Raw genomic sequence first — 27,889 nt, forward strand, 5'->3', positions numbered from 1 at the left:
CACACACACACACACACACACACACACACACACACACACACACACACGTGCATACACCCTTTTTTTCTCCCCTGAATCATCTGAAAATAAGCTGCAGTCATCATGATATTTCACCTCTTAATATTCCAACATGCATCTCTGAAGATTAAGGACGTTCTCTAAATAATCACATATAATGATCACATCTAAGAAATTTCATAAAGATTTAATAATATTTAAAATATAGTCTATATTTAAATTTCCCCAGTTGTCCCCAAAATCTCTTCTGTAGTTCCAGGATCCAATCAGAATTCACACATTATGTTGGTAGTTCTGTCTCTTTTTAGGCTCTTTTAGTCTCTAAAATAATTCCAGCTCCCCTTCGCCCTACTACACCTCCACCCAGTATATTGACTTTTTTGAGGAATCCAGGTCAGTTGTCTTGTAGAGCGTCTCACATTCTAGATTTCTCTGATTGATTCCTCATGATCAGATTCAAGTTAAATGTTTTTGGCAAGAACAGGTGATACTGTGTACTTTTTATTGTATCAGAATGGTATAGAAAGATATACTCAGAGATATCTCACTCCCATCCTTATTCTTTCTACCTCATTCCCATCCATCTCCCGTGGGTAACTTCTTTATTAGTTTCTGTTTTATCCTTCCTGTACTTCTTTTTGCAAAAAATAAGCATGTATATATAAATTTAAAATGGATCCCTATTTGTTTCTATATGTTAAGATTCAACAAACTGTGGCCCACAGGCCAGCCACCTGCTTTTATACAATTTTTAAAGGTTACTTTCCATTTATAGTTATTACAGAATATTGGCTATATTCCCCTTCTTGTTGTACAATACATCCTTGAGCCTGTCTTACACCCAGCAGTTTTACCTCGCACTCCCCCACCCTATATTGCCCCTCCCCACCCTCATTCCCCACTGGTAACCACTAGTTTGTTCTCTGTGAGTCTGCTTCTTTTTTGTTATATTTACTAGTTTCTTGTATTTTTTAGATTCCACATAGAAGTGATATCATACAGTATTTGTCTTTCTCTGTCTGACTTATTTCACTTAGCCTAATGCCCTCCAAGTCTATCTATGTTGCTACAAACAGCAAAGTTTTGTTCATTTTTTTTTTTTTTTTGTTGTTCATTTTTTTAATGGCTGAGTACTATTCCCTTGTATCTCTATACACCACTTCTTAATCCATTCACCTGTTGATGGACATTTAGGTTGCTTCCATATCTTAGCAATTGTAAATAATGCTGCTAAAAAAATTGGGGTACTTGTATCTTTTCAAATTAGTGTTTTTGTTTTGTTTTGTTTGTTTTGGATATATACCCAGGAGTGTCATTGCTGGGTCATATGGTAGTTCTATTTTTAGTTTTTTGAGAAACCTCCATACTGTTTTCCACAGTGGCTGCATCAATTTATATTCCCACCAACACTGTATAAGGGGTCCCTTTCTCCACATCCTTGCTAACAGTTGTTATTTGTATTCTTTTTGATGATAGCCATTCTGACAGGTGTAAGGTGATATCTCCTTGTGGTTTTGATTTGCATTTCCCTGATGGTTAGCGATGCTGAGCATCTTTTCATGTGCCTGGTGGCTCTCTGCATTTCCTCTTTGGAAAAATGTCTATTCAGTTCTTCCGCCCATTTTTTAATCAAGTTGTTTGGTTTTTTTTGATGTTGAGTTGTGTGAGCTGTTTATATATGTTGGATATTAACCCCTTATTGGTCATATCATTTGCAAATATTTTCTCCCATTCAGAAGGTTGTCTTTTCATTTTGTCAATGGTTTCCTTTGCTGTGAAAAAGCTTTTAAATTTAATTAGGTCCCATTTATTTATTTTTGCTTTTATTTCCTTTACTTTAGGAGAGGATCAAAAAAAAATATTGCTGCAATTTATGTCAAAGAGTGTTCTGCCTATGTTTTCCTCAAGTTGTTTTATAGTATCTGGTCTCACATTTAGGTCTTTAATCCATTTTGAGTTTATTTTTGTGTATGGTATTAGAGAATGTTGTAATTTCATTCTTTTACATGTAGCTGTCCAGCTCTCCCAGCACCACTTGTTGAAGAGATTGTCTTTTCTCCATTGTATACTCTTGCCTCCTTTGTCATTGATCAGGTGACTGTAAGTGCACAACCACCTGTTTTTATATATCATGTTTTATTGGAACACGACCACACGCTAAGTCTACATTTTATTTATTTATTTTTGTTGTTGTTTTTGAAGTAGAGTTGATTTACAATGTTGTGTTAATTACTTCTGTACAGCAAAGTGACTCAGTTATACATACATGCATTCTTTTTCAAATTCTTTTCCATTATGGTTTTATCACAGGATATTGTATACAGTTCCCTGTGCTATGCAGTAGGACCTTGTTGTTTATCCATCCTATATATACCAGCTGGCATCTGCTAATCCCACACTCACAGTCCTCCCCTCCCCAACCCCCTCCCCATTGGCAACCACCAGTCTGTTCTCTATGGCTCTGATTCTGTTTCTGTTTCCTAGATAGCTTCATTTGTGTCGTATTTTAGATTCCACATATAAGTGATATCATATGGTGTTTGTCCTTCTCCTTCTGGCTTTGCTTAGTATGATAATCTCTAGTTACATCCATGTTGCTGCAAATGGCATTTATCCATTATCTTTATCCATTCATCTGTTGATGGACATTTAGATTGTTTCCATGTCATGGCTATTGTGCATAGTGCTGCTAGGAACATAGAGGTGCCTGTATCTTTTTGATTTAGAGTTTTGTCTGGATATATACCCAGGAGTGGGATTGCTGGATCATATGGTAGTTCTATTTTTAGTTTTCTGAGGAACCTCCACACTGTTTTACACAGTAGCTGCACCAACTTACATTCGCACCAGCAGTGTAGGAGGGTTCCCTTTTCTCCACACCCTCTCCAGCATTTGTGATTTGTAGACTTTTTAATGATGGTCATTCTGACCAGTGTGAGGTGATACCTCATGGTAGTTCTGATTTGCACTTCTCTAATAATTAGCAATGTTGAGCATCTTTCATGTACCTATTGGCCATCTGTATTTCTTCTTTGGAGAAATGTCTCTTTAGGTCTTCTGCCCATTTTTCGATTGGGTTGTTTGTTTTTTTTGTTGTCAAGTTGTATGAGCTGTTTGTATGTTTTGGAAATTAAGCCCTGTTGGTTGCGTCGTTTGCAAATATTTTCTCCCATTCTATAGGTTGTCTTTTCGTTTTGTTTATGGTTTCCTCTGCTGTGCAAAAGCTTGTAAGTTTGATTAGGTCCCATTTGTTTATTTTCGTTTTTAATTCTATTGCCTTGGGAGAAAGACCTAAGGAAACATTGGTACATAAATGTACATTTTAAAATTTAGATCTCTGATCCATGTGGAATTAATTCCAGTGGGCCTTTGAGGAAGTGATCACAGTGATTTGTGTTGGGACAAAAGCCGATTACAGTGGGTTGAAGAGGAAGGTGGAAGTGAGGAAATGGAGACAGTGGTACAGGCTCCTACTCTGAGAGGGAAAGGAAAGAGGTGGGGCGGTATTTGGAAGGGGGAGTCTGTGTTGAGATTCGTGTGTGTGATAAACCTGGGGAAAGAGTGATTACAGATGAAATAGGGGGGTGTGAAGGAGTAGGATCCTGGAGACATAGGATAAGACCTTCCGAGAGAGACTAATTAACCTTGGACAGGAAGAGGCAGGGACATTCTTCCTCCAGGACAGGAGGGAGCTTGGAAAGGCTGGTAAGTTATCAAAAAAGGCTGAGGGGAGTAGGGAACTGGGGGAAGAGGCCATTTTGAATTGGCCTGCGTTTTTTTTTTTCTTCTTCTTTTTTCAAAGTGGGAAGGCAAACAGTGTTGAGCTTATTGGAGCAAAGGAGAGCTGGCATCTGGAGGCAAGTAGAACACATTTGAAACAAAGAGGAAAGGGGGCCAACTAGCGGTCAGAGAGGTGATTGTTGGGCTGGATTGAGGGTCTGCCCCGTGAAGGCTGGAGAACGTGAGCTCCTGCTATTTGCAGGTGCCCCAGGGGAGCTCTGTGCTTCCTGCCCTGCAAGAGCTTTGATTCCAATTAGGGAGATGAGGCATTCTCATTCACAAAAGTCAGGATCGGCAGAAGGAGCACATCATAAGTGAGAAACTAACGGAGTGGCCAACCCTGGTATTGTGACGTCAGAGGAGAGTATTCGCAGTGGTCAGGGAGCCCCTTGCGGAGGAGATGGGGGTCAAGCTGGAGGAATTCTGATGGGCAAAGAGCACTGTGAGGAGAGCATTTTGGTTCAAGGATTGGTGTAGGCATAAGTGTTGGGGGGTGGGGAGCAGTAACCACACTGTCAGTCTGGTTAGAGCAGAGAATTCACACTAAAAATATTGTTCTCACCTTAAATTCTTTTGGAATGATAATAGTGGTACTGTACTAGATACCTGTCTCAGCCAGTTCAGGCTGTTATAACAATATCATAGAAAAGATGGTTTAAACAACAAGCATTTATTTCTCGCAGTTCTGGAGGCTAGAAATCTAGAGGCTGGGTTCATGTGGCCTTCCTTCTGTGCACACACAGGGAGATCTTCTGTCTCTTCCTCATTTTATGAGGGCACTAATCCCATCATGGGGGTTCCACCCACATGACCTCATCTAACCATAATTTGTTCCCAAAGTCCCCACCTTCAAACACCATCGCATTGGAGGTTAAGGTTTCAGCATATGAATTTGGGGAGCCACACACATTCAGTCCATAGCTACACCTTATATGTGCAATACACCAACCCTATTGGGTAGGTTTTAGTTTCTAAGGTAGGTACCCCTCTACAAGGGAGGGAGGAGGAAAGTGAGGCTCACCGAGGTCTACATTGCCACCAGTGGGAAGTAGGCGGGCTGTTTACAGATCTGCCTGAGGAGCCCTCAACCAGGGATGTGAGTTTCTGGGATGCCTTTGTTTTGTTTGCATAACACTGCCCAAGATAGAGAGCAGGACATGTGTCACCCACCTCACTGGCTAGAGCCGTTGACTGCTGGAACCCAAATACTCACCCCGAGCCACAGGAAACGGCTGTATTCAGGAATGGCCTGGGACCTGGGATCCTGTCCCCTCTCTTGGCACCACAGTCATAGCTATGCCAAAGATTCCATCTTGGAGCCAGGCTGGCCTTGGCTCCAAAGTTGTCTGAGGTGGGGCACTTGTAGTCGGTGGGGAATAGAGCTGAACAAGAGTCAACCAGACTTGGGAAAGGGAGGAAGGAAAGGTAGTCTGATTAAGTTTTGTCTCAAAGTGTCTGTTTTGGGGTTTGTCCCTGCCTTGATCTGCAAGGGAATGAGGTAAGTAATGGCCCCTCGGGGACTTTCAGGACTTTGCTCTCAATGTCAGCCATCATTTTCAATCACCCTCTCCCTCCCAGCCATTAATTTTGGCCCAGGATCATGGGGACTTGTCCATCTATCACTCCTAATTGACACTAAATGATCTGTCAGCTTATTGATGAACGGCAGGAGTGGAATTGTCACAATATATTTTACTTTCTAACAACTCCTCCTGACAATTTTACCTTGTCCATCTCACTCTCCTCACATAAATCTCCGTAGGCCGCTCATTCCTTCTCATGGGCTGTTCTGGTGCCAGCCACTTCCACACCATCTGCACGTGTCAAGGGCATCAAGATGGCGGTAGAACAGCCGTGTGCTGGTCCTGAGGTTGCCCCCTTCCCTCCTCCTTCTCTCTTTCTCTCTTACTTTTTTTTTTTTTTTTAATGGCATAGATGTTCCAAGAATATTAAAGGGCTTCTGCCCTCTCCCTCTGTGTCATTGTCATACCAGAGTCTCTTTACCTTCTTGTTAGCCACGAGTAGTTAATTCTTATTAGGCTACAAAAGTGTAAAAGGCAAAAATTCAGAGCTGCCAGGCTCCTAGATCTGTAAGCACAGTTGCAGACACGTTTTGTCCTCTTTAAAGCAGCTCTGTTATAGGCTGTCCATCTCCTTAGAAGTCAGTTTCTTAGAAAGATGTCACAGAGGGTAGGTTAACCAGAGCTTGCCCACTGATGTGCTGTGTGCTGCACTGTGAGTGCAGGTGTACCAGGATGTGGGTGCTCTGTCCTTGGACCTTTTGGGCCAGGCTTAGAGCTGCCAAGGCCTCCAGGCTGTCACCAGTAGCCACCAGCAGTCTCATCCGTGCACCCCAGTTTTCCATACAGCTGTTATTTTTAAGTGCCCCAAGTCTTGAAAAAGATGGGGAAGTGCTGGGTTAGATATATATAAGGGTATATAGTTATTTCATCTTAAGAAGGTGTACCTATGGGTGTGTAAAATCCTTTATCCTTTATGAGGCCAAGGATGAGTAGAGGAGCTTGACAACGTATTAAAATGTCATTGACCTCCTCCCTCCTTCCTTTCCTGCTGAAGATAATTTTTGTTAACTGATAGGGACTGTTTTTGTTTATTAACCATCATTCCATTATCATGCCTATCAAAATTAATAATGATTCCTTAATGTCATCTGATGGCCAGATCATATTCAAGTACTTCCATTGTCTCAAAGATGTCTTTTTATAGTTGATTATAAAAAGAGCAAATCAAGGTCTGCACCTGTATTTAGTCATCTTTGGTCTCTTTCATTCTGCAGCCTTCCCTACCCCACACCCACCTCTTTTTTCTCCCATGTCATTGGTTTTTTTGAGAAACTTGTCCTGTAGAGTGTCCCACATTCTGGATTTGGCCTATTGCTTCCGGGTCAAGGTTTCTAACTTGTTCCTTTGGCGCTCATGTTCCCTGTGAAGCTGGGGGTTACATCTAGATCAGCTGGGGGTTAGACGCAGACTCGCAATCTTGGCAGGAGTACTTTGGAGGCAGTGCTGTGTACATCCCACTGTAGCGCATCCATAGGCACAGGTGTCCGGGGTTCCACTTTAAGTGAGGCTGTGATTGATCCTGGGGGTCAGGGGTGTGGCCTCCATGTTAGTTCCCCATCAGACTCCTGCCTGCTGGTTGAAGCATCCATTGATGATTGTTGCCTAGAGCCATGATTTCATTAAAGGGTGTCAAGTGGTGATTTTCTTTTTTTTTAAAAAAAAGATTTTTTTTTAAAAACTAATTTATTTAATTTATTTATTTTGGGGCCGTGCAGGATCTTCGTTGCTGCGCAAAGGCTTTCTCTAGTTGCCGCAAGTGGGGGCTACTCTTCGTTGCGGTGCGCGTGCTTCTCATTGCGGTGGATTCTCTTGGTGTGGAGCAGGGGCTCTCGGCACGCTGGCTTCAGTAGTTGTGGCACGCGGGCTCAGTAGTTGTGGCTCGTGGGTTCTAAAGCACAGGCTCAGTAGTTGTGGCGCACGGGCTTAGTTGCTCTGAGGCATGTGGGATCTTCCCGGACCAGGGCTCGAACCCGTGTCCTCTGCATCCGCAGGCGGATTCTCAACCACTGCGCCACCAGGGAAGCCCAAGTGGTGATTTTCTAATTCTCACTTATTAACAGAAATTCTTTCATAAGGAACTTTCTCTCATCAACTATTTGGTTGCCTGAAATACAACTTATTATACCTATAATCCTGCCTTTTGCCCGCTCCAGTCTTTTTATTTTGAAAAATTTCAAACCTATGGAAAAGTTTGAGAATAATACAACAAAACATCCTTCTGACAATGTTTCACTGCATGTGGCTTATTCTCTATTTTTTTGTTTTTACTTTTTACTGAACTGTTTGAGAGCTGTAGCTACCTTTGCATTTCCATTACTTAACAGCAAATAGCTACTTTGCAAGAGATTTTTGTCTATACCGTTTGCTTCTCGGTCTGTAGTACTTGACACATATAGGTGTTCAGTACATATCTGATGATTGAGTGACTTTTGGACATTTCTTACAGAGCTCCAGTAATTAAAAAGGGACCAGGTGTCCCTGAGTCCTTGACCTTCAGATTTTCATCAGTATGTATGATTTTGTTGAAGTATTGAGAATTTATTTTCCACATGCTGCCCTGAGTCACAAAGATCCCAGAATTGGTATGACATGGCAGGGGTCCTGGGCATCATGGGTGAGCAGTTATTTAGTTCTCAGCGAGGTTGGTCAGGTATCAGAGATGAGTGTCCAGTATTGGATGAAATCAGATGAGGCGGTTGCATGTGAGATGGTTGAGCAGGGAAGGTCTTAGGTAGTTTATTGTGCATCCATTTCCAACAAATGTGCCCAGGGCTTGGGCACCATGTCCCTGTTTCTGTGGCTTTTGGAGATGCCCATGAGAGCCCCCTGCTTGAATCTCTGTCTCAACTTTATCATCATTGCTCCTGCTTGCATATGTGCTTTTCCTCCACGTGGCTTCCAAGACCAAACAGATTCAGAAAAGGTGGCTTCAGGGCCAAGCAACAACATATCTTTTTTATTGGAGTATAATTGCTTTACAATGTTGTGTTAGTCTCTGCTGTACAACAAAATGAAACAGCTATATGTATACATATATCCCCATATATCCCCTCCTTCTTGAGCCTCCCTCCCACCCTCCCTATCCCACCCCTCTAGGTGGTCACAAAGGACCGAGCTGATTTCCCTGTGCTATGCAGCAGCTTCCCACTAGCTAGCTAGCTGTTTTACATTTGGTAGTGTACATATGTCAGTGCTACTCTCTCACTTCGTCCCAGCTTCCCCTTCCCCCGCCCGTGTCCTCAAGTCTGTTCTCTACGTCTGCGTCTTTATTTTTGCCCTGCCACCAGGTTCATCAGTACCATTTTTTTAGATTCTATATATGTGCATCAGCATGTGGTATTTGTTTTTCTCTTTCTGACTTACTTCACTGTGTATGACAGACTCTAGGTCCATCCACCTCACTACAAATAACTCAATTTCGGGGTTTTTTTGGCTGAGTAATATTCCATTGTATATATATGTACCACATCTTCTTTATCCATTCATCTGTCGATGGACATTTAGGTTGCTTCCATGTCCTGGCTATTGTAAATAGTGCTTCAATGAACATTGTGGTACATGTATCTTTTTGAATTATGGTTTTTTCAGGGTATATGCCCAGTAGTGGGATTGCTGGGTCATATGGTAGTTCTGTTTTTAGTTTTTTAGGGAACCTCCATACTGTTCTCTATAGTGGTTGTATCAATTTACATCCCCACCAACAGTGCAGGAGGGTTCCCTTTTCTCCACACCCTCTCCAGCATTTATCATTTCTAGATTTTTTGGTGATGGCCATTCTGACCGTTGTGAGGTGATACCTCATTGTAGTTTTGATTTGCATTTCTCTAATGATTAGCGACGTTGAACATCTTTTCATGTGTTTGTTGGCAATCTGTATGTCTTCTTTGGAGAAATATCTATTTAGGTCTTCTGCCCATTTTTGGATTGGGTTGTTTGTTTTTTGATATTGAACTGCATGAGCTGCTTGTATATTTTGGAGATTAATCCTTTGTCAGTTGCTTCATTTGCAAATATCTTCTCCCATTCTGAGGGTTGTCTTTTGGTCTTGTTTATGGGTTCCTTTGCTGTGCAAAGGCTAAGTTTCATTAGGTCCCATTTGTTTATTTTTGTTTTTATTTCCATTACTCTAGGAGGTGGGTCAAGAAGGATCTTGCTGTGATTTATGTCATAGTGTTCTGCCTATGTTTTCCTCCAAGAGTTTTATAGTGTCTGGCCCTACATTTAGGTCGTTAATCCATTTTGAGTTTACTTTTGTGTATGGTGTTAGGAATTGTTCTGATTTCATTCTTTTACATGTAGCTGTCCAGTTTTCCCAGCACCATTTATTGAAGAGGCTGTCTTTTCTCCACTGTATATTCTTGCCTCCTCTGTCAAAGATAAGGTGACCATATGTGTGTGGGTTTATCTCTGGGCTTTCTATCCTGTCCCATTGATCTGTATTTCTCTTTTTGTGCCAGTACCGTACTGCCTTGATTACTCTAGCTTTGTAGTATAGTCTGAAGTCAGGGAGCCTGATTCCTCCAGCTCCATTTTTCTTTCTCAAGATTGCTTTGGCTATTTGAGGTCTTTCGTGTTTCCATACAAATTTTGAAATTTCTTGTTCTAATTCTGTGAAAAATGACATTGGTAATTTGATAGGGATTGCATTGAATCTGTAGATTGCTTTGGGTAGTATAGTCATTTTCACAGTGTTGATTCTTCCAATCCAGGAACATGGTGTATCTCTCAGTCTGTTTGTATCATCTTTAATTTCTTTCATCAGTGTCATAGTTTTCTGCATACAGGTCTTTTGTCTCCTTAGGTGGGTTTATTCCTAGGCATTTTATTCTTTTTGTTGCAGTGGTAAATGGGAATGTTTCCTTAATTTCTCTTTCTGATTTTTCGTTGTTAGTGTATAGGAATGCAAGAGATTTCTGTGCATTAATTTTGTATCCTGCTACTTTACCAAATTCATTGATTAGCTCTAGTAGTTTTCTGGTGGTATCTTTAGGATTTTCTATGTATAGTATCATGTCATCTAACAGCATATCTTTTTAATGTACATCTTACATTTGTTTGTTCTGTGTTGGCTCCCCAGAGAGGAATTTCTTGCTTTGCTCTCAAGTTATGTTCAGAGCCTGGATGGAAAGATGGTAGAGGAAGAGCTAGAGAAGTTTTTACTTTAGTGAACTTAGAGAATTCACAGGGTTGTTTTTGGTTTGTTTGTTTGGGTTTTCTTTTTTAGAAAATTGGAATTTAATTGTGTTGTTTATCACTGTAAGTCATTTACATTCAGTAGGATCTGAGGACAAAATAAATAATACCAAAACTGTGTACAATTGAAATAACTAGTGAAAAATAATTGACCCCACGGAACAGGGAAAGCGTGTGATTTGTCGAGCTCATTTGATCCTTACACCCTTCCTGTCTTCAGACACTTGTGTTGGTAGCTATTAGGTAGGGAGGAATGAGAATAAGGGTCAGATGATGGCAGGACTCAGCTGAGCTGTCCTTTCCTACTCAGCCCCAAAGTGTCCTCAGCCGTAAGGTATTTACTGCAAGTCACCCTGCACGGGCAGAGGTGAAGGTGAGCATTTGTTGATTCTGCGGACATGTGGACAGAGCACTGCCCCTTGACTAGCACGTGCCCCCAGGTCTATCTTTGGCAGACAGAAGCCCTTTTTGGAATGACGGTATTCTGCCTTTTTATGGAGTAAGGTCTATTTGACCTTAAAGCTCAAACGTAACTAAGTTTGAGAAAGGTGAATCATTTCCTGAAGAGGACTGTGAGAAAGAGGAGGATACGGAGACAATACAAATCCTTACATTTTAGACATTGTATGACTTCATGTCATCTTTTGAGACATTAAAACTCTTAGTGAATTTTTACTTTTATTTATTTTAAACAAATTTTTAAAAATCATAGTATAGAATTCAAAACACAAAAAAGGCTGGGATATAAAATGGAAGTTTCTCTCTCCCTTTCTTCTTCCTCCCAGGCACCCAGATTCTTGGAGGCAACCACTGTTCACCAGTTTTTTTGAGTTCCTCCCAAAGATACTCTATGCCTTTACAAAAAATATAAGTTAGTGTATTCTTTTACTACCCACCCCAGCATAAACGGTAGCATATCTATTCTGCATTTTTCTTTTATCATATTACAGTATTTCTTGGTGATCTTTCAGAATCTCAATACAGAGTAGAACTGCCTCATTTCTTTATTTATTTTTGAATTTTATTTTATTTTTTATACAGCAGATTCTTATTAGTTATCTATTTTATACATATTAATGTATATATGTCAATCCCAATCTCCCAATTCATCCCACCACCACCACTTTCCCCCCTTGGTGTCCATACATTTGTTCTCTACATCTGTGTCTCTATTTCTGCCTTGCAAACTGGTTCATCTGTACCATTTTTCTAGATTCCACATATATGCATTAATATATGATATTTGTTTTTCTCTTTGTGACTTACTTCATTCTGTATGACAGTCTCTAGGTCCATCCACGTCTCTACAAATGACCCAATTTCGTTCCTTTTTATGGCTGAGTAATATTCCATTGTATATATGTACCACATCTTCTTTATCCATTCATCTGTCGATGGGCATTTAAGTTGCTTCCATGACCTGGCTATTGTAAATAGTGCTGCAGTGAACATTGGGGTGCATGTGTCTTTTTGAATTATGGTTCTCTCTGGGTATATGCCCAGTAGTGGGATTGCTGGGTCATATGGTAAGAACTGCCTCATTTTTAAGGGCTGCATAGTACTCCAGAATTTCCTATCTCAATGAAAGTAATTATGAGCAGATGAAAGGTATGATATTGATATTTTCCCAGGCTGTAAAAGGAGACTTGCAGTATTTATTCATGTAATAACCATAACATGACTCTTTGGAAAGTATCATAAAGGCTCCAGATATGGTACATATGGATTCCATAGGCTAGGGAAGAGATAGGAAGCATGCATCAACCTTTTTCCCACTGAGGATTGGGGGAGGGGCATTTTCATGCATTTACATCTGGATTGATAAAGGTGATGTTCTACATTATATTCATTGCAGTTTAGGGCCCTGGATGGCTAGTCTAGTGTCACAGAACCAATTTACTTATGCAAATGACTAAATATGAAATAATTGGAATCTTACAATTCTGTCAAGTGCCTCCCAATTGAAGGCGATAGCAGTCTTTTCCCGTAAGCCCCAAGTGGGGTAGCGTTTGGATACTTCCCTTCCCACTCTGAAAAGTGGAGCAGTCTTCCTGACAAGTGGCCCTGGTCAGTCCCTCCCTGGAGCAGAGGTGAGCACCAGATGCCCAGGGAGATGGGGAGGGGCACATGCAGTGACTTGAGATGAACTTGTTGCCTATGCTTGTGCACCAGGGAGAGGACAGCTGAGGCCCAAGGCTACACAGCACACAGGAGCTGTGTTTTTAGGACCGAAGTCAGCAGTACTGCTCCCAAGTTGCCTGAGGGGAGACCTGTCACAAGGGCTGCCAAAGACTGCAAAGTACGGGCTCCGATCCCCACCTCATCCAGAGCCTGCTCCCAGCTCCCCTGCAGGCCTTCAGCTTTCCTTGACTAGCTTGAGTTTTATTTTTGTGATTGAAAACCAGGAGTGGTTCTAGAATGGGTTCTTAGTGTGTCCTGTGAAGGCTTTGACTTTTAGCCCTTTCCAGTTTCTAGTTTGGCAGAGGTGCAAATTTTCCTATGCCTGGAGCTGGTTCTTTCTGGGAACCAGGGGTAGGATTGTAAAGGAGGAGGGTCAGGAAGGAACTGACAGGCCCACAGAAGTATCCTTTAAATGTCACCAGCCAAAAAGCACAGCATCCTATGGAATATTCCTTTGTCTCTCTGGATTATCACTTAGTGCAGAGGTCTTGAAACTAGAAGTTTCTGTCTAATCTCCTGTCAAATTCTGGTGTCTCTACAAGTGCTGGTCTGGGGTCTGCCTGAACCCCCTCTATTGCTGGGGAATTCAATGGAAACATTTATATTTTTTATAAAGTCTGTTTTAGTTGTACAAGCAAACCAAAGACACTTTAATGATATAAAAATTCAAACAAGATATGAGGCTAGATTTGTCTGAAACTACCATCTCCTCCAATCCTAGTCATCTCTCTAGAAGTAACTACTCATAACAGTTCATTAGTACTTTTTTTTAATAAATTTATTTACTTATTATTTTTGGCTGCTTTGGGTCTTTGTTGCTGCACACGGGCTTTCTCTAGTTGCGGTGAGCGGGGGCTACTCTTCGTTGTGGTGCACAGGCTTCTTATTGTGGTGGCTTCTCTTGTTGCGGAGCATGGGCTCTAGGTGCATAGGCTTCAGTGGTTGTGGCACGTGGGCTCAGTAGTTGTGGCTCGCTGGTTGTAGAGTGCAGGCTCAGTAGTTGTGGCGCACGGACTTAGTTGCTCCGCGGCATGTGGGATCTTCCCGGACCAGGGCTCGAACCCGTGTCCCCTGCATTGGCAGGCGGATTCTTAACCACTGCGCCACCAGGGAAGTCCCTCATTGGTATCTTTTACCAACAGTAGATATATAACATATTTTTACACGATAGATATACTTACAGAAATATATATATGTAGTTGTTCCTCAGTATCCAAGGGGGATTGGTTGCAGGACACCCCTGGATACAAAAATCGTCAATGCTCAAAATGGTGTGGTATTTGCATATAACCTACACACATCCTCCCGTATACTTTAAATCATCTCTGGATTACTTATGATACTTAATACAACTTAAATGTGAATAGTTGTAAATACGTTGTAAGTGCTATATAAAGAGTTGCCGGAGTGTAGCAAATTAAAGGTTAGCTTTTTGAGATTTTTTTTTTCAAATATTTTCAATCTGTGGTTGGTTGAATCTACAGATACAGAACCCATGGATATGGAGGGAGGATTATATGTGTGTGTATTTATATGTGTGTACCCATATATACATATATACATACACACAACCTCCCCGCTCTGCGATGTTTCCTAAACAGTTCATCTTTAGGAAATTTGCAGCTCCATCCTCTGATCCAGATTCCATCTTCTGGGGCCACACTGCAGAACCACGTATGGACAGCCCACATGTCTTGGCCAGCCCTCTTGTTGTATGGATGGGAAAACACACACACACACACACACACACCCCACACCATTTAATGTGGCTTTTGTGCTGGGTGCTGTGCTAAGCACAGTTGTCTTACTTTATCCTCAGAACACCCCCATGAGGTAGGTGGTGGTATTATTCTCGCTAGCAGATGAGGAGGCAAGTTCAGAAAGGCTAACTCACCTGCTCATGCTTACACAGCTAGTAAGTAGCCAGCAGAATTTGAACCCAGGTGAGTCTGACCGCGGGGTCACGTTCCTGTACTTTGTGCCTCGCCACCTTCTGTTTTGTGCCCTGGAGCCCTGGCAGAGGGCCTTTGCACTGGGTGGAGCCTCGGCGGGTGTTCCCGAGGGCCGTCTTGTTCCCTTGTGGGCAGCGCAGCAGGGGGTTAATGCCTGACCTCGGCCTCTCAGCCTCCCCAGCCAGCTGCCTGCAGAGCTGGCTCCGGGCAGCCAGCCTCCTGGCCAGAGGGGAAGGTGAGCGTAAAGGACGCAGCCTGCCTGTCGGGACGCGAGCCAAAGCCATGCCAGTCCCGCCGTTAAAAGGCCTAATTAGGCTCATCATTAAGTTCAATTAGGCATTGGAAATGACTGTTGCTTCTAAGCCTGCCGTGCCCTCCACGAACTGGACCCATTCCCAGGCAGCCAGCTCGGGGGCCAGTTCTCGTTACGGGTTTAGGCCATGATTCCTTCCAAGGCCGAGGGCAGAGTTGTCCGGGAGGCTCTCGGCCCAGAGCCGGGAGCGCCAAGTGCGCGTGGAATGCGGGCAGGCATCTGCCCTGGAGGCCATTCCTGAACCCGTCTCCACTCACCCTCCTTCTTTAGGGCCCCCCCTTCCCCATGCACGTGTTAGGAGTTGGGATATCTGCCTGTGTGCTAGTCCCCCTGCCACCCACCCGCCCTATGACCTTGGCACAGGTCATGTGAACTCTTTGGGTTGAGGTTCCCGAGGGGTTTGAACTAGATGATCTCAAAATTCCCCTTTCAGCTGTAGGATGTCACGATTCTGGTAAATCCCAGATGTTCAAGCCCTGTGTACCCAGGATTTCTTTCCACTGAGCGCTGACTGGGAGAGAGAGGAGGGGAGGTCCAGTGTCACCTGGGGCCGCCAGCTCAGCAGCCTTGGGCTCTGTCTCTTCAGCGTTAGAACTGAGTGGTCTCAAAGGCCCCGCACAACTCAGAAAGAGTGTTTGCCCTTCTGAACTGGGCTTTCTAGATGGCCGCTTGAAATGATTCATTTTGGTCCATGAATCATGGCCTTGAAATGAAACAGTTGACAAACCCTGAGGCGAGGCAGACCTCCCAGGCACAGGGGCCAGTGGAGGAGGCATGGATGTGCCCTGGTGTGTTTGGAGTGCGCAGAGCGGGGGGCTGAGTCCTGGGGTTCGCCTGGAGACGTAAAGGAAGTAGATGGACAAGGTAGAGAAGGGCCCGCATGCAGGGCCTTGAATTCCAGGCGTGTGCTTTACAGTGTTGGGAACGAGGACCCACTGACATGTTGACAGGTGTGTGACCAGTGGTGCAAGGGACACATGATCACGCCTCTTCTGCACGCCTTTTTGATGTGGCACGATCTTGGGGTATTTGCAGATACAAAACGACATCCATTTCTCTCAGTGTAGAGGCCTCCTCTTAAGTGTTGTCTCAGCTCCACTCTGTATAGTGAGTGAGCTCTTGTCTTTCTAGGCTGGATGGAGTTGTAGAGGGGCCTGCTCAGCTTTTCCCCTGAGTTTGACACCTTTTCTTCTGGCAGATTTTGGTGATGTCACTCACCCGTTGTTGCCTGGGAATTGTTCTCCTCTTGTATCCATTTCAAATCATTGCTTTCTCTTATGAGACTGTATGTGGGCCTTTGTCATGACGCTCATGTCTCGTGGTTGTATGATGGCTGCTGTACCTCCAGGCCTCACTTCTGTCTTCCAGGCAGGAAGAATGGAGGATGACATGGAGGTGGAGGTGAAGGGCTCTTTCTTAGCAAGAATTTGTCTTTTGGAGGCGAGGGGCCAGGATATGCTTTCCAGGGACTGCTGCATCTTTCTCACTGATCAGAAATATGGTGTATGCTCACCCCTCAGTGCGCAAGAGGCTAGGGAATGGAATATTTTTAGCTGGGCTCATTGCCGTCCCAAGCAAAATCAGGGTTTGAATCGAGAGGAAGGGGACATGACTTCTGGGTAGGTACCACGTTGCTTTTTCTGTGGTCGACCCCATCAGGCTGAGCTGCAGAAATCACTGGACAAGACTGTCCTGCTGAGACCGTCGTGTGATGTAGAGGGTCAGGTGTGCTAAGGAACATAAAAAACAGTCTCACCTAATTCTGGAAGCTTCTCAGATGTGAGGAATCCTTTGGAAAGGACTTGAAAGCCAGAAAAAGTTGCTTTTTAGACAGGGATAAACAAAAGTGGCTGAAGTGAACGAAGGGAACCAGGCGGCAGAAAAAGGAAAAGCAGGAGATGGATAGCACAAGAGGGGTGCGCAATGAGAGAGCTGGGAGGTAAGCCTGGAGGCTAAGTTAATGTTGTCGTGGAAGGCTGTGGACAGCTGCCGCAGAGGCTCTGTGAGCCGGCCCAAATAGTTCTTATTTGGGGAAGGGGTGTGTAGATGGGCGGCCAGGTTGGGAGGATACGTCTCCAGGGTAGGCTGCCGGGCATGTTGGCTGAGGGGTCCAGACAGGTTCAGCCAGAGGCAGCAAGAATGTGGGAAGCAGGGGAACGTCAGGGGTCTAGAGGCAAAAAGTAGGAAGCACTGGCTGGGCACACCTGGCCAGCACCCACCTCTGGGCAGGGGTTCAGTTACAGGACTGAGGAGGAGAAAGACAGCATCTTGAGCAAGGATTAGCGGCACAGGGAGTAGAGACTGGAGAGAGAATAATAATAATGATGGCAGCAGCAGTGACTGTTCACACGTCCTGTGTGCCAAGTGCTGTGCTTGTGTGAAATAACTTATTTGATTCTAACAACCCTGTGAAGCAAAATGTGGTGTCATCGCCAGTTTTGCGGAGTTTAAGTGACTTGCCCCAGGGCACAGAGCCAGTCAACGGTGACCCTCTGATCTGAGCCCTCTGACTCCAGAGCCCGTAGTCAGAGCCAGCTGAGCGCGGACCTTAAGTCCTCCTGGACCTGGAGAAGAGAGGGCTGAGTTCTCGGGTGCCCTCTTGGGAGGTTTGCAGGCTCAGCAGGTCTGAACAGATACCCTCTTTGCAACTGCTTAGAGGGAAAGGAAGTAGAAAGGAGTCATAGTAAGGAGGAAGGAAGCAGCTGGGGAGGTTATGAGTGGGTGAACTGTCTAGGAGAGGAGAGTGAAGGGGAGGTAGAGGTTCTCCATGAAGCTGGGAGAGTGGTGGCCCGTTTTGACAGCACCTAAGGAAAGAGAAGAGAGGACCAAGGAGGAAAATGTCTTAAATTCTTTAGTAGGAAGAGAGTTTGCGTTAACTTTGTTGTCTCTAGAAATGACTGAATAGGGAAAAGGGTTTTTGCCCCCTTCCTTTCCCTCCTCCTTCCTTCCTCCCCTTTCCTCTTTGGTGTGTCTCCCCCGCCATGCTGACTTTGGGATCTCCATACCAGCACATTACAGGGATTGAAATGTTAGGGCTGGATAAACCAGCTGTGGGAAAAGGGGTGGCTGGGCAGTATCAGAATAGGAAATGGTATTAATAGGAACAGATGAGGATGGGGGCCAGGATCGGGAGAGGCAGGGTCAGTGTCATTCCCAGAGCCGGGGAGGGACCTGAGAGGTCATGGAGCGTGGCCCCTTCGGTTTAGAGGTGGAGAAGATGAGGGGTGGGCCTTTGAGCGGCTCAGGTATAGAATCGTAAGAGTTAGAAAAGCCCTCAGATGTCACCTTGCCCCCCCCCACCCAAGGTCACACAGCTAATTAGTGTAATAGAATGTGCCTCTCTTTCTGCAGCCATGCCATCCTGAAACCTTGAGAGCTGCATGCATTTATCTGAAGTTCATGAAAAGGCCGTGCACTGCACTATTTGTGCGACAGCGAGTCTGTGAGAATAAAACTCTCTTTACTGCAATCCTCTGGGACTCTCGCAGAAATGAGATGTTGATCATATGAAGCAATCTCAGTGAACAAAAAAACTTTCAGGGAAAGTTGTGTCCCCTGAGCCAGCCAGTCTGCTGAGGGGGACACGCGGCTTCGCAGAGTGAGCGGCTAAAAGCCAGCAGGGAGTGACTAGGGACGCCAGCCAGCCATTGGTGAAGATCCTCCCGACATAAGCGATCTCCTTGTTCTTCCTTTGATGGATTCAGTCTCTCAAAAATAAAATGCAGCTGTGAACATCATACCTGCCTCTTCCCTTTTCTTTTTAGCCCTTTACTGAGAAGTAACTGAAAGCAGTTTTAATTGTAGAGGCCGCAGCCCAGGCGGACATGGGTATAAATATGCGCAGGAGCTAGAGCCCCACTCATAAAATCTAGGTTTTTTCTGGTCTCGTGGGGCTGCCGGTGACTTTACTTTTTGTCCCATCTACCATCCCCACGGCTGGTTACCGGGGGCTGTGCAGGTTTCTCCTGGTTTCACAGTGGTCACTGCATAAGAGGCCGTGTTTAGCAGTGCCAGGGTGTCCTTGGTTCATCCATACCGGGGAGTCCCCAGGAGGCAGCCCCACATGATGCCCTGCCCGGCCCTGGGGGCCTCGCTCTCCGGCAGCTGGAGGGGGGCCCCTCTAACGGCAGGCACCACCTGCCCTTCGAGCAGCTTATTACTTGGGTCAGTCTCAGTGTAATCGTGGGCTTTTGGGGGACCACAGGCTGTAAAAGGGCAGAGAAAACAATGGGTTAGTGACTGGAGAGAAATCTTTACAGGTTCCTTTATTACAGTGAAGAAAATTCTCTCCAGGAGAAGTAAAAGACCCAGCCCATTCAGTGTAAATCCACTATACTTCAGTCTTTTTAAAATGGACTGAAATAAAGGTTTTCAGAAACGCTGATAAAAATTTGCCCCCTGACTTTTGGAGCCATGATTTCGCTTGTTTTGGTCACCACATCCTACGTCATTTCACTCTCCATCCTTATGGCCACATTTCCCAGAGACCGGCCGTGAGTCACAAAGTTACTGTCTCTCCCATCAGCTTTCAGCCCCTCGGATCATGTCAATGGGAAAGTCTCAGTTTGCACCTAGTCTTTCCTTAACACCTTTGAAACCTTGCTAATCTACCTTTTTAACCAAGAGAGAATATGCTCAGACTTCTGGCAAATAGCAATATGTGGCTATAATAAAATAAAATTTGTGTTTTATTTAAATTCTATTGTTTTTTATAATTACCTTCTATATGGCTGGTGATGCTAAATTTCCACTGAGAATATAAAGTTTTCTTTTAAATAAATTTATTACAGTAAAAGTAAGGAATCACCTTAAAGAAATATAATCAACTTAAAGAAAATATAAAGTAGATGCAGAAAGTACACAGCTACAGCAAAATTCATGCAGGTAGAGTTTGAAAATCGCAGACGTTTGGGAAACACTGTCTGATAGCACTTCTTCCCAGAGGCTTTTCCTCCCCATCCTTCCCCAGCAGGAGGGATAACAGAACTTCTTCCACTTAACCCTCCGTGCTGGCTTTTATATCACAGGATATGCGGTGAGTTACCTATCGTTCATTGCGTCCTCTCTAAATTGCCGTAGTAACTTGAAGGGAAAAAAAGGAACCCAGTGAAAATTTCTAGCCCCATAGTTCCCTCCTGGTCCCAGACCAATGTCAGCGTCTGTGTTTTTGGAGTTGATACCAATGTGTAAGAGCATCTTGTTCCAGTCTGGCTGCGCACCCAGCCAGCTCCGATTCCCTTCTCATTTTCAGCCACCACCTCATCTGTATTTCAGCCACACACAGCACACTTGGGCCTTTCTTGCCTCCCATCTTTATTCAGGTTGTTTTCTCTAGCTGGACATCCTTCCTGTAGCTTTTCTGCCAGTTGCAAGCCTGCTCAGTTTTTCAGTTGGCACGTCTTCTAGGAGGTCTCCCCAGATTCCCCCAACCGGAAGGGTCCGTTCTCTCTCTTTTTTTTTTGTAATTTTTTAAAATTAATTAATTAATTAATTTATTTATTTTTGGCTGTGTTGGGTCTTCGTTTCTGTGCGAGGGCTTTCTCTAGTTGCGGCGAGCGGGGGCCAGTCTTCATCGTGGTGTGCGGGCCTCAAGCGGGGGCCGCTCTTCATCGTGGCGCGCGGGCCTCTCACTGTCGCGGCCACTCTTGTTGCGGAGCCCAGGCTCCAGACGCACAGGCTCAGTAGTTGTGGCTCACGGGTCTAATTGCTCTGCGGCATGTGGGATCTTCCCAGACCAGAACTCGAACCCATGTCCCCTGCATTGGCAGGCAGATCCTCAACCACTGCGCCACCAGGGAAGTCTGGGTCAGTTCTCTCTTTGGTGCTACCATGATATTTTGCTATAACCTCTCTTGTCTTGTTAAGAGTAGGGCATAATAGAACCAGCAATAGATGAGGGATTGTTGGTTTCTAGTTCCAGCTCTGTGTCCAGCTAGCTTTGGGGCTGTAGCGAGGTCGCTTCGGCACCTCTTCGTCTCTGTTTCCTCACCTGGAAGATGAACAGGGGGGATGGTGGCAGTAGTCTTTCAGTCACTGCAGTATGTGAGTCTTCTTGAGGCATTACTGTTATCTCTACAGTGTTCCTTTCTCCAGCCAGATTGTAAAATCCTGAGCAAAAGGTCCCAAATCCCAACACCTCCCGTTTGTGCCTAATAGGTAATTAGTTACCCAATAAGGTTTCTGAATAAAATAATGTTCATTTGAGATACCTAACATCTAGAGATCTAAACTTTACCACTTTTTAGTTTATTCATAGCAGAAATATACATACATTATTATATGTTCCCATAATTATTTTTAGCTACTAAAACTGTTTCTATACATTTCGACCCTTTTTCCTCCTGATAAATCCTGCTTTAGAGTTTGAATTGGAACAGAGATGTTATTTTGAATCTGACCAGCAGGGGGCAAACTTCACCCAGGAATTGCCATGTAAATCACTATCGCTTCAATTTGATAGGGCTTGGGAGTCTACAGATAGGATCTGGAAGTTGGTTTTCATCTTTCTACTAGACACCTTGTTGTTGATAATGCCAGCAGGAGCTAAATGTGCTCTAATATGACCGAAAACCCCAAAGTGCCAAAATTGGGGTGCTGGGGAGTTCTTGTTTGTCTTTAAAAGAAGGGAGAAGGTACAATACCTGCAAGTACATCTGGACACTAAACATGAATGGCAAGAATTAGGAACTGAGGGGGAAAAGAGTGGAGACTTCAGCTCTCAGGAGAGATTTCAATGAGGAGAAATGTATTGGCCAAAGAAAACATCAGTTTATGAAAAATATCTGGTTTTTAATCAGTATTATAGTTGGGGAACATCTTAGAGCAGGGGATCCCCAGTTAAGCAGTCCACTGCCTGATGCTGAATGAACCTTGTAGCCATGATGACAACGGCAGACTTCTCCTCTGCTCAGATTTGGGTTTCCGCTGTGAAGGCTCATTTGGTGGGTCACACAACTTATAAAGTAGAGCCTTGGTGTTAGATGCAGTGCTAGTGATGTGTTATATGATCTAGGACAGATGACCTCCCCTCTCCCAGGCCTTTGTAAAACTGACCTCAATGAGGTTTGGATGCACTTGTGAGGTTTTTATTGGACATTTAAGAAATATGAGGGTAGAAAACGTCTCAAGAAAATGGTATTTTGACTGCTTTTCTTCCAGAGGAGTGATATGTTTTGAAAATATAAGGTAGCTTTGGCTTCACTTTAGCTGGTCTCTCATTTCTGCACTTCCCCTTGCTAAGTGTTTATGAATTTGGCCCCTGGCTGCAGAGTTTCTTCTTTCTGTCATGGGAGCCCTGTAAGCTCCTTACTGTGGCTTTAGCTCTTCCCTCATGGGCAACAAGTTGCACTAGTAACCATTTGTCCAAACCCTTCACATCACTCTCTGGTTAGAGGCCGTGGCCCAGGCAGGATGGTCCAGCAGGGGGCCTTCCGCTAGGACATCAGGGCTCTGGATGCCCGGCACTTTGCTCTATTTTAAGCCTGTGCTGTCTTGCAGCAGGGAGGTGAGTCTAGGGCCCAATATGTGCTGTGGATATTAAGAGACTTCAAGGACACTTCCCCCCATTTATCCCAGTTATGTCCCCTGCTAAAATAGGTTAACGGTATCTAATTAACCACTGAACATTGTCATGCTGCATAAAGATAGCATCCTGGCTGTTCTTTGAGCCATGGTACTTTATCTCCATTTAGATCTCTGCAGTATTCCATTAAACTCGAGAGCAACATTTTAACCAAGATGATGTCTACATTAGGGCCGCCTTTCACCCTTCAGCACGTGACCCGTGTAGGCAGCAGCTGAGGCCTTCTGTCTGATGCAGCAGGGCGGGCAGAGGAGACTGGCTCTGCAGGCGGGGAGGGTCCTTACATTACGGTCCTTCTCTGCCACTGAGCCCCAGAGTAAAACCAAGGATCCGGGATTGGGCAGTGGTTCTGCGTGGCTGCAGGCGCGGGATGTGCCAGCGCCATCAAGCTTGTCCTTCACTGACCAAATCATGCCCAGTGCACGTCAGCGTGGTCTGTAAATGTCAAAGGAAGGGAAGTGCATCTGAGCAAAAGAAGTTAGAAAAAGCGAGTGCCTGGAGGAAACGGTGACCTGGCTAGGTGGGTTCTCGTTTCTCCCATGACGCGAGCTGTCGTGTTGTAAATTAACCAACGTTAACTACCACATGGTCAGGCTGACAAAGCTACAGTGCTGCTGTAAGTTCAAAGTATGTCATCTCATCATGGAAAATGTTAATTGAATTTGAAGCAGAGTCTGTAGAATGAGCCTTTCCCCCGGTGTAGAACTGCCTGCATGCCTGTATCATGTAGGGTTTAAGAAGTGGGCCTTGTATACTGGCCCGACCCCTTTCTAGGTGGGTGACCTTGGGCAAGTTACTTTACTTCTCTGAGCCCCAGTCACCTCATCTGTAGAAGGGAGCACGTTTAAACAAGATAATGTGATAATTAAATAAGGTAACATATAATACTATATATAATAGTGTTATATAATAGTAACATATAAACAAGATAATATAATAACCATGCTTGGCACCCAACAAACTCAGTAAGTGTTAACTGTTATCATCAGTCATCAGTCCTCCTGTGACAAGCCATGGGGGCGGGGGCCTGGGAATGGACTCTCCCCTGAGAATCGAGGGTAGATGTGTGGAGCCCAGGCCGAGTCACCTAGTGTGGATTGTAGAGAAGCGGGGTGAACACCAGGAGGGGACTGGTTGAGTGCAGAACTGAAGGACTGGGCTTTAAAGGAAGGTGAGGATAGTGAGACAACGCCCTTACCCTTGAAGTCTCCACCTGTTTAAAGAACAGACGGCTTCACGTGAGGCTGAGAGATCTTAGCAACTTGGAAAGCACCACACAGAGAGGGCCGTGGTTCCCCTCTTGTCAAGTCACTGACCAGGTCCGGCGCATCCCTTGCTGCAAAGCAGGAGGCCAGGATGCCCTTCCTCCTGACACCCCGTGTCCACAAGGTGGGAGGTGAGGGAGGACGCTTACTCTCAGTGTCCAAAGTTAAAGCTTTGTTCTTCAAAATGGCCAAAGTAATCAGCAAGTGATGGAGTAGCTCTTGAAAAGAAACCTGGCACTTAATTAACTTTTCAAAGTGCTGGCTCAGCAACCTCTATGGTTACATTTTGAACATTGGACAAGCATCTCTAATCAGATCTGAATTGCTTCTGGGCCTCCCCCGGTGGACGGCACCTGCTGAGCTTTTACGAGCAACACAGGATCCTGAGTTTCAGGAGGGCCAACTCAGAGTCACTCGGAATGGAGCCTTCAGTCTGTGAGGCCGTTTCCTTCCTCCCCTCAGCCTGTAGGTCAAGTCAGAGTTCGTGAACGCTTCTGCAAGAAGAAAGTAGGCAACTCGGAAGGACAAGGCAGCAAGGCTTACATTCTGCTGCTTAGCGACAGAGAGTTCAGTCTACTCTCTGAGATGAGGTTTCGGGCAGTGGTTCTCACATACGTGACTGGGCTTCATTTCTAGAAATTACTACCTCAGGGGGCCTGTGATGCAGCCTAGCACACGGGTGCTGCAGAAGCTTCCCAGGTGTGATTCTCTTGTGCACCACTGGTTAAGAACTCCTGGTGTAAAGGATTCTCTCCAGCTTTCAATTAGCTATCTGTTGCCTCCTGTAAGTATGGAAGACCTGTGAGCACAGTAAATCCAACCAGATGTCGGGGTGCCCGGAGGACATCTAAAAATCAGTGGGTATCTGCTTTTGAAAGGGCTTGGGGCAGTGGGTTTGGGAGATAAGGATTCTCATTTCAGCATCGTCACTAACCAGCTCTGTGGACAAAGCACACAGAGCTTTGGTGGGTTGGTGCCCACTGTCCCAATCTATCGGTATATATAAAACGGTGCTCCTGAAGCCTGCTTTGCCTCTATTCCAGAGCTAATGTTGATAGACATGAAAGTCTCTGCAGGCTCCCCAAAAGTGCTCTATCTCTGTACATTGGTCTCGCCAGTATTAGAATTGTCAGGTTCCCAAACCCTCTAACGTCCACTTCTGGGGAAACAGTCACCTGGGCCACGGGGGGCAGTAAGAGACCAGAAGCCCAGGGTGGAGCTGGCAGTCCTCTTGTCATAGGTCTGGGCCAGCTCACACCGTTTCCCCGGAAGTGTGTGATGACCCAGAACCTGCAGTCCTCTCCCTCAGCCTCCACCGACCTACACAGTCTGTGGGAGGCGGGGCTTTAGCCCACATCCTTCTTGGGTTACCTACCCTGCTGGGCAATGATAGACCACCAGGTTTTCATTATTTTTTAACCTGTCACCAGCAATTTAAAAATGCGTTCTGCATCGTGACTGGGTATTTCTGTATATAAAACTGAAAAAAATTTTATGTAACATTTATCCTTACTATTTGCAGTACACTCTCTTCACTGTTCTTTGCTATTGGAAAAAAAAAAAAGACAAAAAATAAAGGCTGGTGGTGATCCTCTAAATTGATTTCATGGCTCACTAATTGTTCATGACCTGTGGTTTGAAAATCCTTATGCTATGTTCCATGTCACTGCATGGTCTGAGGTGCGTTTGGAGACTAGACAGGTAAAGTATAAATCTGTGGAGTGGGGGATTATTTCAAAATAGCACGTTAAATTATATCACTGAGATACATAGACAAGTTATTTGCATGTTCACAGTTCTATAAAGAAATGTACTCTCTGCCTCTTCTCCTAAAGCATGCTTCCCACTTCCTTTTGCTTTCTCACTTTTGGTAGCGGCAGAGCTACAGGAAATACTTCACTAGCCTCTTAACTTCTGTAAGAAAAGCAGCAGTGCAGGTTCAGCGGTAAAGAGCTAGTAGGGACCCCCAGGTGCCAGGGAGGGTGGGAGCTCAGGCTTGGAGGGGGTGGGGCACAGCCCAGCTTCCCTGAGTTTTTCCTCGTGGGAATGCAGGCCCAGTGTGGCCAGGGTTTGTATCTGAAGAATTCAGAAATCCGGACTTTTTTGTACAAAATCTCCCAGTCTGGACAACAAATTAATGTTAAAAGAGAAAAAAAATTAAACCAAGCCAAAATAAGCAGCGGTGTGGTGCCGCCCAAACTTATCTGCAAGCTAGGGACAGCCCAGAAGTGGCCAACTGCTTCAAAGGCAGTGTTTCCTGATGTTTCTCCAGGGCCCCGCCCAAGTTCCCACTAGGCTTTCCATCTCCCGAGCAGAAGGCTCTCCCAGAACCTGCTCTTTCTAGCAGAGAGATTGAGAGACAGACGGACAGGCAGACAGACAGACAGAACGCCCCCTGGGGCATCCGTGCCCTCCATCCTTGAGGGCTGTCTCTTGTTCTTGCTCCTTCCCTGCTGCGGGAGGACCCTGGGCCCCCCCAGGGTGACAGGGAGCAGGCTGTGGGCTCAGGGGCAATTATGCTGAAGATGGACCTCAGCCCCTGTTCGGATGATGAGTGGATAAATGGCAATTCATCAGCCTTCCCCCGGAAGAGTAGTGTTGTCATTATTGTTTCCTTCAGACAGAATCACCGCTCCTTTTGCCCCGGCACGTGGCTTAGGAAGGAAGGGTTCTGTCCTACCTGCCGAGGGTGGTCAGAGAGGGAGCTGCCCCTTCTGCACAACAGGAAGGCGCCGGCCTAGGCTGCCCAGCCTCTTGAATCCCGTTATTCTTCTGTGACCCCCGTTTCCATCCAAGCTCTTCTGCCGCTAGTGACATAGGACTGGCTCATTCGGACAGTGGGTTCAGAGTTCAGCCTCACCAGGACAGTTAGAGGCAGTGGTCCCTGGGAACTCAAGCCGGGAGCAGAGCCTCCCCTCCACACAGACAGAAGGCAGCCGTGCTGGCGGCGGGGGCCAGGGCGGGAGCTGCGTTCAGGATTCCTTTGACTTTGACTTAGAACAAGTCATAAACCTGGGTCATCTGCCATCACCACGGTGGGGATGCCCTGGGTACCCGATGCAGTTTACCTTTGTGCCCCACCTGCTGCCCTGAAGTTCCCACTCGCCCCCCTACCCCTAGTTGCTCCGTCTCTTCAGTTGGCCCTTTAAGAGTTGAAAACTGCAGCCTAGGAGGTCCCCTCAGAGTTGTTCCATACTGTTCTTCCAACTTTACCTACCTGCTCACTTCCCCCTCCCTGACTTCAGCCAAAATTAATCCTTTCTACCCTCCTTCCTTCCTTCCTTCCCTCCCTCCTTCCCGCCTTCCTTCCCTCCTTCCTTCCTTCCCTCCTTCCTGCCTTCCCTCCCTCCTTCCCACCTTCCTTCCCTCCTTCTAGCCTTCCTTCCCACCTTCCCTCCCTCCTTCCCTCCTTCCCACCTTCCTTCCCTCCTTCCCTCCCTCCTTCCTTCCTTCCCTCCCTCCCTCCTTCCCGCCTTCCTTCCCTCCTTCCTTCCTTCCCTCCTTCCTGCCTTCCCTCCCTCCTTCCCTCCTTCCCACCTTCCTTCCCTCCTTCTAGCCTTCCTTCCCACCTTCCTTCCCTCCTCCCCTCTCCTTCCTTCCTTCCCTCCCTCCCTCCTTCCCTTCTTTTACTCTGTCTCTTTCTTTCTTAACAGCACAGTTATAGTCTATTTCATGGGAAGTAGTCTATTTAGACTTAGGTTTATGATTCTACTCTTTGGGGATTATTTGCCTTTTGCGGAAGGTGCTGGTTGGCCCCCATGCAGCTCTTACTGGGAGGCCTTCTCGGCCTCCTGCTGGCCATTATGACGCTGCCACCACCCTTTGCCCTCGATCGTCATGGTGATTGATTTCTGACTTAAAAGAATTCATAGAAAACGAATACTCTGTTATCACAGAAATTTTCACACATACGGGAAAGTTATGTCCGTGTAACCCACACCCAACTTTAAAAATCTTCAGCGTTTAGCAGACCTCATTTAGAAGACTTAAGATCAGTGTTTCTCAGAGTATCAGTAGTGACC

General features: G+C 45.4%; 1 protein-coding gene across 3 annotated transcripts in view; it reads left to right on the top strand.

Moving 5' to 3' along the window:
- Positions 1 to 27,889, top strand: part of IFT43 (intraflagellar transport 43) — an 86,404-nt gene that overhangs the window by 33,774 nt on the left and 24,741 nt on the right. The gene's annotated exons all lie outside the window — the stretch shown is intronic.

This window comes from Aethalodelphis obliquidens, unplaced genomic scaffold (assembly GCF_003676395.1).
Source record: "Aethalodelphis obliquidens isolate GAN/ISIS:26980383/991018 unplaced genomic scaffold, ASM367639v1 scaffold21, whole genome shotgun sequence".
NCBI classification, from domain to species: Eukaryota; Metazoa; Chordata; class Mammalia; order Artiodactyla; family Delphinidae; genus Aethalodelphis; species Aethalodelphis obliquidens.